This window comes from Lonchura striata, chromosome Z (assembly GCF_046129695.1).
Source record: "Lonchura striata isolate bLonStr1 chromosome Z, bLonStr1.mat, whole genome shotgun sequence".
NCBI lineage: Eukaryota > Metazoa > Chordata > Aves > Passeriformes > Estrildidae > Lonchura > Lonchura striata.
Window position 1 is genome coordinate 12,534,038 of NC_134642.1, and position 13,841 is coordinate 12,547,878.

General features: G+C 39.2%; 1 protein-coding gene across 9 annotated transcripts in view; it reads left to right on the plus strand.

The window, feature by feature from the left end:
- Positions 1-13,841, plus strand: part of LHFPL2 (LHFPL tetraspan subfamily member 2) — a 133,220-nt gene that overhangs the window by 63,323 nt on the left and 56,056 nt on the right. For 4 of the 9 annotated variants that reach the window (XM_077790225.1, XM_021547256.2, XM_021547260.2 and 1 more), the window contains one exon: positions 9,334-9,386. The exons of 2 other annotated variants lie outside the window; for them this stretch is intronic. The gene's annotated coding sequence lies outside the window, so the exon portion shown is untranslated. Of the gene's footprint in view, positions 1-3,705; positions 3,774-9,333; positions 9,387-13,841 lie in introns of all 9 variants that reach the window. 3 more of the 9 variants (XM_021547259.2, XM_021547261.2, XM_077790227.1) reach the window with 2 other exon arrangements.

Here is a 13,841-nt window from a genome sequence, read left to right on the forward strand (position 1 = left end):
TTTACTCAGAAATGGATGTTAAATAATAACTTAAAAATTATTTAGAAGTGTTTAAAGGATATTTATAACTTCTTTCAAAGTGCATACTGTGAAGATGTGAAGTCTTTGAAGCGGATGTTACTTACTTCATGAAAAACTAACCTAGATTTTCTGTTTGTATTGCCAGAATATTTCTGAAAAGATTGTTTCTCTAGCAGTGTTTTAAGTAAACTTGCTTCAGAAAAAGCTTAAAATGACAAAAATTTCAAAGGCATAAAAAAGCATCACTGTAGTATGCAAAAGTACAGTTAGTGTATTTTTTAGTTGCTCTTCAATCCCTACCATCCCCATGACTAGTTAATTCTTCCATCTGCAAATTAAATATGCCCTTTAACACTAGCAGTGTTAGCAGTGGCTAGCTCGTTTCCTCTTCCTTGGGTTAGCATCAGAGGCTTGTAAGGTCCAGCTGGAAAAGCATGCTGAATAGAAATGGCTCAGGACTTTCAGAGGTCTGCAGAAAATTCAGGTTGTCCTCCCTAATTCTGTGTTTAGTTGCTTTGTTAGATATCTTGTCCCAAATGTAAGGAAAGTTTAAATGTTAAAGCATGTCTGTTTTTATTTGAGAAGGAGAGAAGGATTTTGCTTAAGCCTTTTTTTTAATTTTTTTTTTTAGGATGAAACCACAAAACAATTGGGTTCCTAATTCAGTCATAATGCATCATTACTGGAAAATGCAGGAATGTGATCAGGCAATTTGGGCAGTCTAGTGATTGTTTCATTGATTTGTAATAGTCACATCACCATGATGATACTATGACTATAATTTTGGCCGGAGTAGGACACTGTGCAGCTGTTGATTTAAAGAGCATGTGTGGTACAGATTAAATAAAAGGATTTGTTAATTGCTTATGATATAACAAAACTCCTCAGTTGCCATCTCTAGACCTTCAGGAAAAGATAACTGTCTTGTCTCCCTTGGCAACATTCTCTTCCACTTCTGCCAGAAGACAGCTTTGTTTGTAAATTTAGGATTTTACAGGCCAGTGTGTGGTAATCTGGGAGCAATAATTCAAATGCTAATAAATACTCATCAAAAGTTGTTACTTATTAAGCCAGCTGACATTTAGGAAGAATAGCCTGAACTTTACAAATGATTGCTAAGGAGCATGCCACTGGTTAGAGCATTTGATTAGCAACCGCATGTCAGGGCTCCAGGGCACTCTTGTGCCTCAACCTTCCCTGAGTTCTGCCCATGCTGTTGCCTGGAGATCCAGAAGTGTATTTTAGCTCAGGGTGGTGCCATCAGTCCGTGTTAGAGCTGTGTTGCCACTCCCCACTGTTATGGTGTTGACCTGGAGTCTGCCTGTGTCTGATGGTCACTGGGCTGCCCATGGGACCCGTCCTTCTCATCATCTGCGTGCAGATAACAGGTTGTTAGGCAGTGCTGGCCCCAGGGTGCCGCTGCTTTCTGAATCACTTCTTGTCTGGTTCTTCTCTCTGGTGGCCGCCTAGAACAGCTCTATGGCCAAAATGGAGCCAAAGAACAATTTTAGTGGCTGTTGATGTACTTAGTAGAGATACTGCTGCAAAGCTTAGGTTGCCTTGAGTTGGTAGAGGGTTGTGCTGAGGAAGACTGAAGCTGTGGTGTAACTCATAGTGCAGCTGTGGGAGGGGGACTTGCGGTTTTGCTTTGTAGTCCCTGTGACTCAAAGATGCAACTCAAGAAGCATGTTGTAAGTGAACTTGTTAAGTGCTTTTACACTGCCTTTAAAATAAACAATTTATGTCCTTTTATCCTCGTGGATAATGCTAAAGATAAGGACTCCCACTGACTTCAGTGAATGTAGGATCAGGCTCATGGCTGATGTTCTATATTGCAAACTTCAAATAAAGATTTATACTTAGCTGAAACAAACCCTAGAAGCCAAAACAAATTTTAGATAAGAAATTTACTAGAGCCAAATTTGCATGTTTTTTGCTTTGGTTGCTAATGACTGGCTTGTTTAAGAAATGTAATTTAATTTCTTTACCACTCAGTGTTATTGTATTAGGTAAAAGCTAAGAGGGATCTTTCATGTACAGTGCAGGTCTTTTAATACTTCTGTATTTATTCTGTTTGGTTTTGTGAGAATTTCTAGGATTATAACAATATATTATTTGGTTTAAATATTTTAATGATGTATAAAACTATGCTGTACTGCTTTCTTGGTTAAGGTGGTGCACTGAGAAAACAGGGATCAGTGTATTAGAAGTACATCTGGCTTTTATTAAGTGTAAACTTCAGGACAGGTGCATTAGGGGAAAATATTTTTGTAGTATGAAATAGGATTATTTTTTTTGTTCTCTTTGAAGCAGCTTGTAAATTAAGCTGCTCTATATGACTTTTAAATTTTCTTTAAACTACATACAGATATAGATATATAGCATGATCTTCTAGATTGAACAAATTAGGTAGGTATTAGAAAAAGAAAAACTGGAATCTTTTTTCTTTTGTAGATTTGTGTTAAAGCAAAAATAATGAGCCTGAGAAGAAATGTTAAGAAAATCTGTTATATATCTTGAGCTGTTAGCTTCCTATGGTGTTAAGTATTCTCATTAATTTAGAGGGCAATTTTACTTGTGAGTAGTTTTTTAAACCTCCTATCAGTGTATCCCTAAGGAGCATATTTTTTCCTTCTTGTTTTGCTGTTATTTCTGAAGGTAGCCTTAATGACGCCTATGAAATACTACTTTCTTTTTTCATTTTATTTTATGTTCTACGTTGATAGCAAAAGACAAAGAACCCATTGAACACATTATTTCTATTCATAGTGACATAATTGGTCATACAAACCTTCTTGAAGTAAGCAAATATTTCTTTGATTTCAGTACTTGCTGTTATATAATACATGGAAGTATCACACAGTAGTATATCTGAAGAAAAAGCTACTTGAAAAGGATGTTTTAAGATACAGCAGATATATCTGTGTTCTTTTTTTATAGTATTTGTTCTGAGTAGGCTAAGTATACCCACTTCCTACTGTGTACAAAGACAGGGTATGTGACATGGGAATGTTACCAAACACATTGTGTTCTCTTAGCAGTATCCAGTATATTTGATTCTCCTGTTGACTGTAAATAAGAGAACTTTAAATCAATGGCTCTGCTTTTTTTAGAGACTCTTTCTCCCTTAGTTGTGCTAAGACATTTATCCCTTGGAAATGAAGAAGGAGCTAAAAATGAAGAATGTAGTGTTTCCACCTTTTTCGGAGGGGGTGGAGTTAATGCAACCAAACTTACGTCTAGCTGAGTAGAAAGGAAGAAACAGATTTTATGTGGTTTTGCTAGCTGTTGTAGAAATCTGTTTGAGCTATTGCAAAATCTGCAAGACCTCCTGAGAGAAAGAATGAAAGCATACATGTATTTTTCCAGTTTTGATTTGTTTGGGAGGATTTGACGTGTTGCAGCATAACGGAGGTGCCTGTGTGGTGATGGAGTAATGGAAGGTGTGTGGACTGTCTTCTTGTTAGTTTTGTCACAAATGTGGTGACAAAAAGAAGACTTTTAAGATATAATACTTGTTTTCCTCTTTTTTTCAAAGTTTTGGTATTTTTTTAGTTTTTGTGCGCCCATGAGGAAGAACACAGCTGTGCCTTTGGCAAGTGGATGGCTCTGAAAGAGAGGCTTTTCTATAGCATTCTCTGTGCCCTGATCCTGTCTTACCCTGCCTGTACTACTCTTTTTTAGGGAGCTCAGACTCCAAGCAAGGCAATTTTCCATAAAAACACCACCTAATGGATTATGCAGACAATCAGGTTTGTTTACATGTTCTTAAAATTGATCCTGCATTTTTTGGTACTGAGTTTAAGGAAAACAGTTTGGCCCTTTTTTGTCTTGAAAATAGTCTTTGCCTCTGTTAACACTGCTGTATTTTCATTGCCATGCTAACTGTTTTTGAGACAGAAAAGTTGAAGAAATCACAGCTGCTTGGTCCAGTTGGTGTCTTTGGTGTTGTTCCCTTTTTTGTTCCTGAATGAATATTCGATGTGACAGGAATTCAGAGGCCATTTTAAGCTATGCTTGACTTTGCAGTGTGCTTAGTACACTTTCCTTTGTCCTCAGAAGCACACTTTGTTGGAAGTTCTGCACCAGCTTTTTCTGTTGTTAAGCCATCTTCACTAAGAGTGAACTGACTTTCTGTCTCGCTTTGTTCATTTATGAACAAAGGTTGTTCATAGATCTTGTCCTGATGAATGTATAAAAATGCAGGTTTTGCTATTACTGTGGGAAATTCTGTATTTCAGTATTGCTGAATAGACCTAACCTTACTTTTGTCACCTTAATTTATTACTTTTTGGTAGTGGGGATACAAAACTGCTCAAGATTTCTGAAAGTGTTGGCTGAAGATGAATAATAGTCTATTTGTAGGATCTTAGCCTGTAGACATATCTCAGGATATTCTTGACCTTCCTTGTTGCCAAGGCTAACTGTTGGCTCATGTTTAGACCACTTTCTGCCCAGATTCCCAGTTCCAGTTAAGGAAGTGTGCTCTGGGTAGCCAGTGCCCAGTATCTCCAAAGTATTAGTCCATCTCAGATACAACAATTCATGTTTGTCCTTGCTTAATTCCATGAAATAGGGTGACAGAAGTTTAGAGGTTAATTTTTGGAATGACCAGGCTATGTAGTTCAGGTTTTTATTGCAGTGGCTTGGGAACTTTTGGATTTCTTCCTAAGTCATATCTGATTTAAAGGGTTATTATAAATTGCCACAGAATATACAAATAATCTTGAATGGATTTTCATTAGTTAGTAAAATAGAGGAACAGAAAAAGATGTGATTTTGTATGTGCTTAGTTTATGTGTTACTGCTTCATAGAATCACAGGATCACAGGATGATAGTGGTTTGGGTTAGATGGGATCTCAAAGGTTATTGGCTTCCAGCCCCCTGTTATGGGCAGGGACATCCTCTACTAGGCCAGATTTCTCAAAGCCACATCCAACCTGTCCTTGGAAGTTTCAGGGATGGGGTATCCACAACTTCTTAGACCAGCCTGTGCCAGTTCCTCACCACCCTCACAGGAATTTCTTCCTTACATCTAATCTTAACAGCCCTCTTTCAGTCTAAAGCTTCTGCCCCCTGTTCTATCACTACTTGCTCTTATAAAAAGTCACCCTCTTGCTTTCACTTAGGCCCTCTTCAGGCACTGGAAGTCTACTAGAAGGTCACATAATCACAAAACGGATTTTGTGAGGAAAAGACAAAAGAGTGAGGAAGACTACACAACCTCTCTGGGAAATCTGTTCCAGTTCTCAACCAGCCACAGAGTAAAGAAGTTCTTCCTCGTGTTCGGTGGAATTTCCTGTGCATCAGTTTCTGGCCATTGTCTCTTGTCCTACTGTTTATCACCTCTGAGAAGAACCTGGTCCATTGTCTTGATACCTCCCTTCAGATACTGATTGACATTCATGAGGTCCCCTCTCACTTGTCTCTTCTCGAGACTGGACAGGCCCAGCTCCCTCAGCCTGTCCAGCACTTGGGGGTATTGGCTACTCTTCCCAGCTTTGTATCATCAGTGAATTTGCTGAGGAGACACCTGCCCCTTCATCCAAGCCAGGGATCAATAAGTTAAATAGTACAGCATTTAACCTAGCGGGACACTACTAGGGACAGGCTTCCGGCTAGATTCTGTGACACTGATTGTAACCCTCTGGGATCTGTTGTTCAGCCAGTTCTTGATCCACCACATTGTCCACTCATCCAGCCTACATCCCTGAGTTTGTCTGAGGAAATCTACTGAAGTCAAAGTAGACAATATCCACTGCTCTCCTCCCATCCATCCAGGTGATGGTTTCATTGAAGATGGCGATCAGGTTGGTCAAGGAGGATTTAACTTGAATGAATCCATGCTGACTATTCCTGATCACCCATATGGATAGCCTTCTGAATGAGATGCTCCCATTACCTTTCCAGGGATCGAGGTGAGGGTGACTGGCTGATAGTTCCCAGGATCCTCATTCTTTCGCTTGTTGAACACAAGGTTGACCTTTGCTTTCTTCCATTGTGAGCAGCCTCGCAGTTGTATCTGCAAGCACTTGTAAATGAATCCCATCAGGACATAAGGATTTGTGGATGTCAAGTTTACCTACATGGTCTCTACCTCAATCTTCCTTGACCAAGGGAAAGTCTTCACTCCAGAACTGTTTGACCCTGGTCTCTTGGGTCAGAGAACCCTGAGAGTAGGTCTTGTCAATGAAGACTGAAGCAAAGAAGACATTCAATAAAGTGTCTTCTTCTGCCTTTTCTTCATTTTCTGCTACAAGAGTCCCTCCCTCCATTTAGCAAAAGGACCACATCATTCCTATTTTTCTTTCTTTATTGATGTATTTGAAGAAGTCCTTCTTGTTGTCTTTGACATCCTTGGCCAGATTTAATTCTAGTTTGGCCTTGGCTTTCCTTGTGTCATTTCTTTTAAATTTAACAACCTCTCTGTATTAATTACAAATGGCCAGATCCTGCGTCCATCTCCTGTGTATTTCCTGCCTGCTTACTCTAGATTAATGACAGGAGTTCATTGTTTATCCATGCAGGTCCCTAGTCCTATTTTCCCAATTTCTTGCTCATCAGTATACATCATTCTTGAGCCTGGAGGAAGACCAACTGTCTTTGACCTCCATTTCCTACAAAGCCTGTTCCATTGGATTCTTCTAATAAGATTCCGAAAGCCCATGGTTACAATTTTACTTGCTGTCCTGCTCTCTCCTCACCAGATATTGAACTTCAGAATCTCATTGTTACTGCAGCCAAGGCTGCCCCCAGCCTTCACACCTCCAATGAGGCCTTCCCTACTTCTTAAATGAGTTTGAACATCACAGCATTCCTCGTAGAATCCCCTGCTGTGACAGGCACTTGTCATAAATGCTTTCCAGGAATTTCCTGGACTGTTTTTGGGGCTACTTCCAGCTGTTTGTAGAAGGTCTCATTTGCTTCCTCCTGATCAGGTGGCCTGTAGGAAACACCCCAGAGTCTTCTCTTCTCCAGGCTGAAGAATTCCAGCACACTTAGCCTGTCCTCACAGTGCGTGTTCTCCAGCCCTCCTCTGGACTCAGTTCAGCAGGTCCACGTATTTCTGGTGCTGGGGGCACCAGAGCTGGATGCAGTACTGCAGGTGAGGTTTCACAAGAAGAGAACGAATAGATATAATTTCCCTCTTATCCTGGCCATACTGCTTTGGATGCAGTCCAGGATACAATTGGCTTTCTGGGCTTCAAGTTCAGATGGTGCTTCAAGTGCTGTTGTATCATCAACAGCCCCAGTTCATTCTTCTTAGGACTTCTCTCAATCCACTTTCCACCCAGACTATACTTGTGCTTGAGATTGCCCTGACCCATGTACAAGACCTTTATACTTAGCCTTGTTGAGCTTGAAATTTGCGCAGGCCACCCTCTCAAGCCTATCATGTTCCCTCTGGATGTCATCCCTGCCCTCCAGTGTCTTGGCCACACATTGTGACATCATCAAACTTACTGAGGTGTGCTCAGTCCCACTGTCCATGTCCCTGACAAAGACATTAGACAGTAGTGGTCCCAAAAGCAACATCTGAGGAGCACCACCAGCACTGGTCTCCACTTGGACATGATTTTTGAATGCCAACTCTTTGACTGCAACCATCTAGACAATTCCTTATCCACTGAGTGGTCTGTCTGTCAAATCCACATCTCTCTAATCTAGGGAAAAGGACTACATCAGATATTTTTCACAAGTCCAAGTATGTGAAATCAGTTGTTCTTTCCTCTTCTATGACAGTATAATCCCGTCATCGAAGGCCAGATTGATTAGACATAATTTGCCCTTTGTGAAACCATGTTGACTGCCACCAGTCATCTCCTTATTTTCCATCTGACTTAGCATAGTTTCCAGGAAGATCTTCTTCATTGTCTTGGTGGGCACATAGGTGAGAATGATTGGCCTGTAGTCTTACTCTTCTTCCCCTCTTGTTTTTTTAAACAGATGTTACAATTCCCTTTTTCCAGTCAATGGGAACTTCACCAGACTGCCACAACTTCTCAAATGTGATGGATAGTGGCCTGTTTCCTCGGAATGTATCTCATCATTCTGAGAAGTCCATTCTAATGGACTTCTGCACCATTAGGTTCCATGGACTTGTGCACCTTCAGTTCCTGAGGATGGTTGCAAACCTGATCTTGTCCTACAGTGTGTGGTTTCTCACTCAGCCTTTCCTCAGAAGAAAAATACTCCAGTCCCCTAACCAGTCCCCTGCAGTCTACAACTTCCTCACAAGTTGAATTGGATAAGTGTTGATCTCTTTGCTGAGCAGTGATATGATACGGGAAACTGGCAGGAAGCTGTGTTTCCTGGATATCAGGAAAAGGTTCTTCACTCTGAGGGTGGCTGGGCACTGGAACAAGCTCCCCAGTGGTCAAAGCACCAAGCCTAACAGAGTTCAGAAAGTGTTTGAACAATGCTCTCAGTCATATGGAGTGATTTTGGGGATTATCCTGTGCAGAGCCAGGAGCTGGGCTCTACTTGTGGGTTCCTTCCAACTCAGGATATTCTATGATACTATGATGATCTTTGTAGTCCTTCACTGGACCCTCTCCAGTAGTTTCATGTCTTTCTTAGCCTTCTGCAATTGGAGCAGTGTAGCTGGAGCACTTGCAGTGAAAACCGAGGCAAAAAAATTCATAGAGCACCTCAGCTTTCTTCATGGGTAACCACATTTCCTGTTCCCTTGCAGAGAGGGACCACATTTTTCCATCTTGCTTTTATCACCAACATACCTGTAGAAGCTTTTCTTGTTGTTCTTGATGTCTCTGGAGAGGTTTAATTCCATCAGAGCTCTAGCTTTCCTAGCCTTATCTCTGGCTTCTCAGGCATTCTCTTTGTATTCCTCCCAGACTACCTGTCCTTGCTTCTGCCCTTTGGTTTTTATCTGTCTGTGAGCTCCTTGTTCATCCATGCAGACCTGGCATTTCTGCCTCGCTTCCTTGTTGGGATGTAGTCCCTGAGCCTGGAGGAGATGATTCTTGAATATTAGTGAGTTTTCTTGGGCCTTTCTCCCAGCCAGAGCTTTATCCCATGGCTACTTCACCAGACAGATCCCTGAAGACTCTCAAGTCTACTCTCCTGAAGTCCAGGGTTTGTGCTTTTTCTTAGTGCCTTCATGGTTGGAGTAATGTCTAGAATGTTTCTAGCCAAGCAAAAGTGGCTTGGTAGTGAAATGTTATCCATGTGCATATAATCTCTTACAAGCAACATTTTTACCATTCCAGCCACCAGTACTAATTGTGAATATTGTTTTGATGTTTTTGTCCCTGTACCTTTCTTATATTTTGCATCAATTATTTCTATAGGTATTGCCAGGCATCTGAAGTGGTTGAGTAAGACCTAAAGATTTGGAACAGTGGTGAGTAAATGAAATTCTGATCATATTTTCTGTGTTTTCACATGCTAAAGTTTTACTACTGTGAAGGAAAGATGAAAGATGTTCAGTAGTTTGTACCTTTTGAATATTTTCTTCTGAGCACCAAGTTCCTGTTCAGAACATTCAGACAACTTTTTTAAGCAGAAATTTTAAGGACAGGATGAGGTAGTCTCATTGGCTGATCTTGGTAAATGGAGCCTCTCCTCATATCACCCTGACTTTGAAAAAACTTTAAAGTAACAGTTCAACCTATACTTATTGAAGTGGTAACTTGACCTATGGTATTAAAATAATGATGCCTGAATTGGCTTTTTGGTGTAATGCAATTTTATATATTTAGCAGGTGAGAATTCTAGAATATCTGAAGTAAGTTAATAAATTACTTACTGAATTCAACTTACAAGCCGAATCCTTTTTTCTTTAATCTGCAATCTTTTTAGTTTTTAACTCTGCTTCTGCAAACTGTGGTATCCTTTGTAAAGTTATTCTCCTGATCCCCTATGCGTGTCACTGATTCTTTGCACTGTGTGTGCCAAATATGTATAATTTTGACTAGAGAAGAGTGCAAGAAGGATCTAAGGAAGAACTTTAAAAACTTCAAATACTTTAAAAATTGAGTTTTGTAATCTTTTTATAAATACATTATTTGCACTTCCCTGTCTGTAGGTGTTGGCTGTCAAAGAGAACCTTATAAATGCACAGATAAAATCAGTGTTACTTGTGGTTAATAATCATGTAACAGAAGAGAATCATAGAATCATTAAGATTGGAAAATACCTCCAGCATCATGGAATCCAACCTTTGACCAAACACCACCATATTATCTAAGGACACACAGTGCCACATGCAGTTGTTTCTTGAACACTTCCAGTGAAGGAATCCCTGTGGAAACCATTCCAGTGTTTAACCACCTTTTAAGTCATACAATCCTTCCTGATGTCCAACCTGAACCTTCCCTTGATGTAGTTTGAAGCCATTTCCTCTTGTCCTGTTGCTGGGTCCTAGGAAAAGAGGCCAAAGGAAGAAGAGTAACATGATATCTCCAAAAAGCAATTGCATTTTCTTATCAAGAGATAATTATTTGGAGTAATGTAATGTTTCTAGTTCTCTGGTTTCTATGGCAGGGCCAATTTATTAGAAATATTTAATATTTAAGGGATTTTGTTGATTTCAGTACTGTTGGCAGCAAGTGTTTAGAACCCATGTATTTTGTTCCATGTGCTGGTGACCAATGGAGTGAAAAGCCTTTGCCTTGTTTTTTTTTTTTTTTTTTTCCCCTGTAATGGCCTCTGAAAAGTATGTTTGCTCTTAATTAAATTAGCCTTTAGTTACAACTTGGAAGGCATCTATCAGTTTAGAATATTTGTATTCATGTGGGTCTATATTTACTATATCCTCTCTATTTCTGCTAGTATTTAACTAGAAAAACTAGATAAGTGAATTTAAAGTTTTTCAGTTAGTTCTGTATAATTCTTTTTTGCCTATATTTTAATCTGCCCTGTGTTCCCATCCTCTTCTGCCTGACAATTACCAGGACTAAACTCCTGTATCCATGTTATTATCAGTGGATAGATGGAAGGAAAGCATTACAGACAGTTCATATATCTATATTCAACAAAAAATACAGGTATTCTTTTCTTCAAGTTTGATGCTGTTTAAGAACATGATACTTAAGAATTGAAGAGACTGTTATTAAATTAGAATTGCTTTTTGGGTAGTGTTACAGACCAATTAAGGGGGAGTCCTATGACACTTAAAAACAGAACAGAAATGCTAGCATGTGCTTTAGTAACCAAACTTAAAAAGCAACTTGAGCGACTGTTAGCAGGAGCAGGGTGGAAACCAGTGTACAGGGCTAAGTGTAGTGGTGATGATAAAATTGCATAAATGATAAGATAAACTCTGTGAGGATCTAATATGCTTAAAAGAAAATTGAAATTATAGCCTCTCCTTCATAACAAAATATGTAAATAATACAGTCTCTCTCTAGAACACTACAAAGTTATTTTGTCTGCATTTTATTAAAAGGTATTGTATAATTTGTCTTGGGGAAACATTTGAAAATAGTTAAACATTTATTTGCATAAAAATCTTCAGTTGTAGTAAAATAATAAATAAGATTGTAACTGGAAGCAATAAATAAACAACTAAGATAAGACTTTAAAGATTCAAATTACCTTCTGCTAATCTCTTAATAAAATATTCAGTATTTTGCTTACTCTTTTGAGCATTCTCATAGTTCCTCAGTTGTGTGTGCTCCTTTTGTTGTAATGTAAGTAGGATAGAAGCTTATAATGCCTTTTCTAATAAATATGATTGTTAGACTCTGAAATTGTATTATGCAAGAAAGCACAAGTTATTTTTGTTTTCCATATAATACTAGCCAAGAAGTGATTGCTTACTGCAGGGGTGCTAAGATCCTTCCAGGACCTCACATCACAGCTGATGGTAATCCACACTCCAGTGAGATGACGCAGCAAAAGTAGATGCTGTGCTAGATGCTGGTCCTGGGCATCTCTGAAAAACAGCAGGTGTTAATGTGCTTGTGGAGTGTTAGCCTCAAAACTCTGATGGGTGATAGTGAGATCATTGAAGATGTGAACTTTTGATCCTCTCTTTTAATAGCTGAAGTTTCACCAGCCACTTGCTGATGTTTTTGACAGAGGTTGATACAAAGGTGCATTCTTGGGCTATGGACTTCTGTCATTGCAGCTACTCTGGAACCTGCCAGCTAATGTGACATATATTCTTCTGTATTATATTAAAATATATGTTTTTATTTGTTAGCCCTGTTCCTCTTCAGGTAATACACTTACCTGACTTTCCTAGATAAGATTCTTGGAGAGCTTTTGCCTTGGGAACAACTGGGCGAAATCGAGATGAAGGAAGGCAAGCAGAGTGTCTATTGTCAGCTCTTTTCTTGTGTGTGATAACCATCAGAGGAAGAAAAGCTGTGGTTTGCTCAAGATGTTCTAACTGCCATCTCTGTGCTGTGGTTTGCCATGTGATGGTATTTCATGACTTCAGGAATGATATTTTGTGTTTCTGATTAAGTCCTGCTATATCTTAAGCCTGAAATAGAAAACCTGTTAGTTTTGAAGTGAGTAAAGGGTCTCCCTCTGTGTGTTAAATCCATGTAGTTAATAGCAGAATACAGATGAGGAGAGATAATTGATTTTGGGGATTTGTGTTTGGTTTGGGATATGTGGTTCTGTTTATATCAATACAGTTTTGTACTATGTATGTAACAGCACAGAGTTTTTACTTTTAGAAGCAAAAAATAGATACGTGACCAGTGTCACTGTATTAATTTGGATTTATTAATGCCACTATACTGCTTTTCCTCTTTGAACCATCTCCTTTTTGTGTCTCTGCTTTGCCTTTTCTTTTTTATTTTTCATATATAGTTCATCTTGGTTTACTCCTTCTATGGAGAGCTTTAGTATGATCTAAAAATGCTAATTCCAAATTGCATCTCACTTCCATTTAATAGAAACAAAAATAAAAGTGGGTTTTTTTTCAATTTTCTTTCTTTTTGTCTGTCATTAGAGGGAAGAAAGGACATGTTACTGAGTTAGAAAAATATTATGGTTTCAAGTTCTTGGAAAGGCAGTGGGAACTTTCAGATAGTGTAAACCACATTGAACTAATAATCTGCTTACAGAGTAGCAAATGCAATGGTTCATTTTCATGTTATTATTTCTGGAACCTAGTGTGTGGTTCTTGACATGGAGATGCTGTAGCACAAGCAGTGAATAAATAGCAGTTGCTGCTACAGGAGGAGGTGTGATGTAGGGCTTAGAGCTGCCTGTCCCAACTCCTGCATTTGACTTCTGCCTCTGTTATTAACCTGCTAAGTGATATTAGGAAAGGTACTGATCTTACTCCTCTTGTCAACTTAGATTGCAAGGCCATTTGTCCACATATTGAGCCTTAGTTCTTATCACTGGGCTTTGTTGCCCTGTGGAGTCCTTTGCTGTAGTATTACAATTTTTCCTTGCAGAGTTTTCCATTAGCTCTCAGAAACTCACTGTGTTATGTGGAATTCTGAAGACACTTGAATATTCATTCTACAAGAAGAAAGCTAGTAATGTTTTCCAGAGCATGTTTTAATATTGCATCTGGTCTTGTGCAACTCAGGCTGATGCCAAAAGGGATACTTCAGCCTGTTCTTTCCCTCACTTGCATCAGTCCTCAGTTCCAAGGTGAGTTCAAGGTAAGCAGCTGATTCAGAAATAAAGCCCCCTAACTGCTAGTAAAGGAAAAGTAAATCAGGAAACTATGCTGGCCTGGCTTGTCCTGTGGATGAGAAATGACTAGCTGCAACAAAAGGGACAAAGACACAATAAGCAGCTGGAAGAGTGATGCTGTTTCTTTCAGCAACAAGTAATAAATATACCAGATGAGACATAGCATGGAAACCTAGCTTATTAAGAG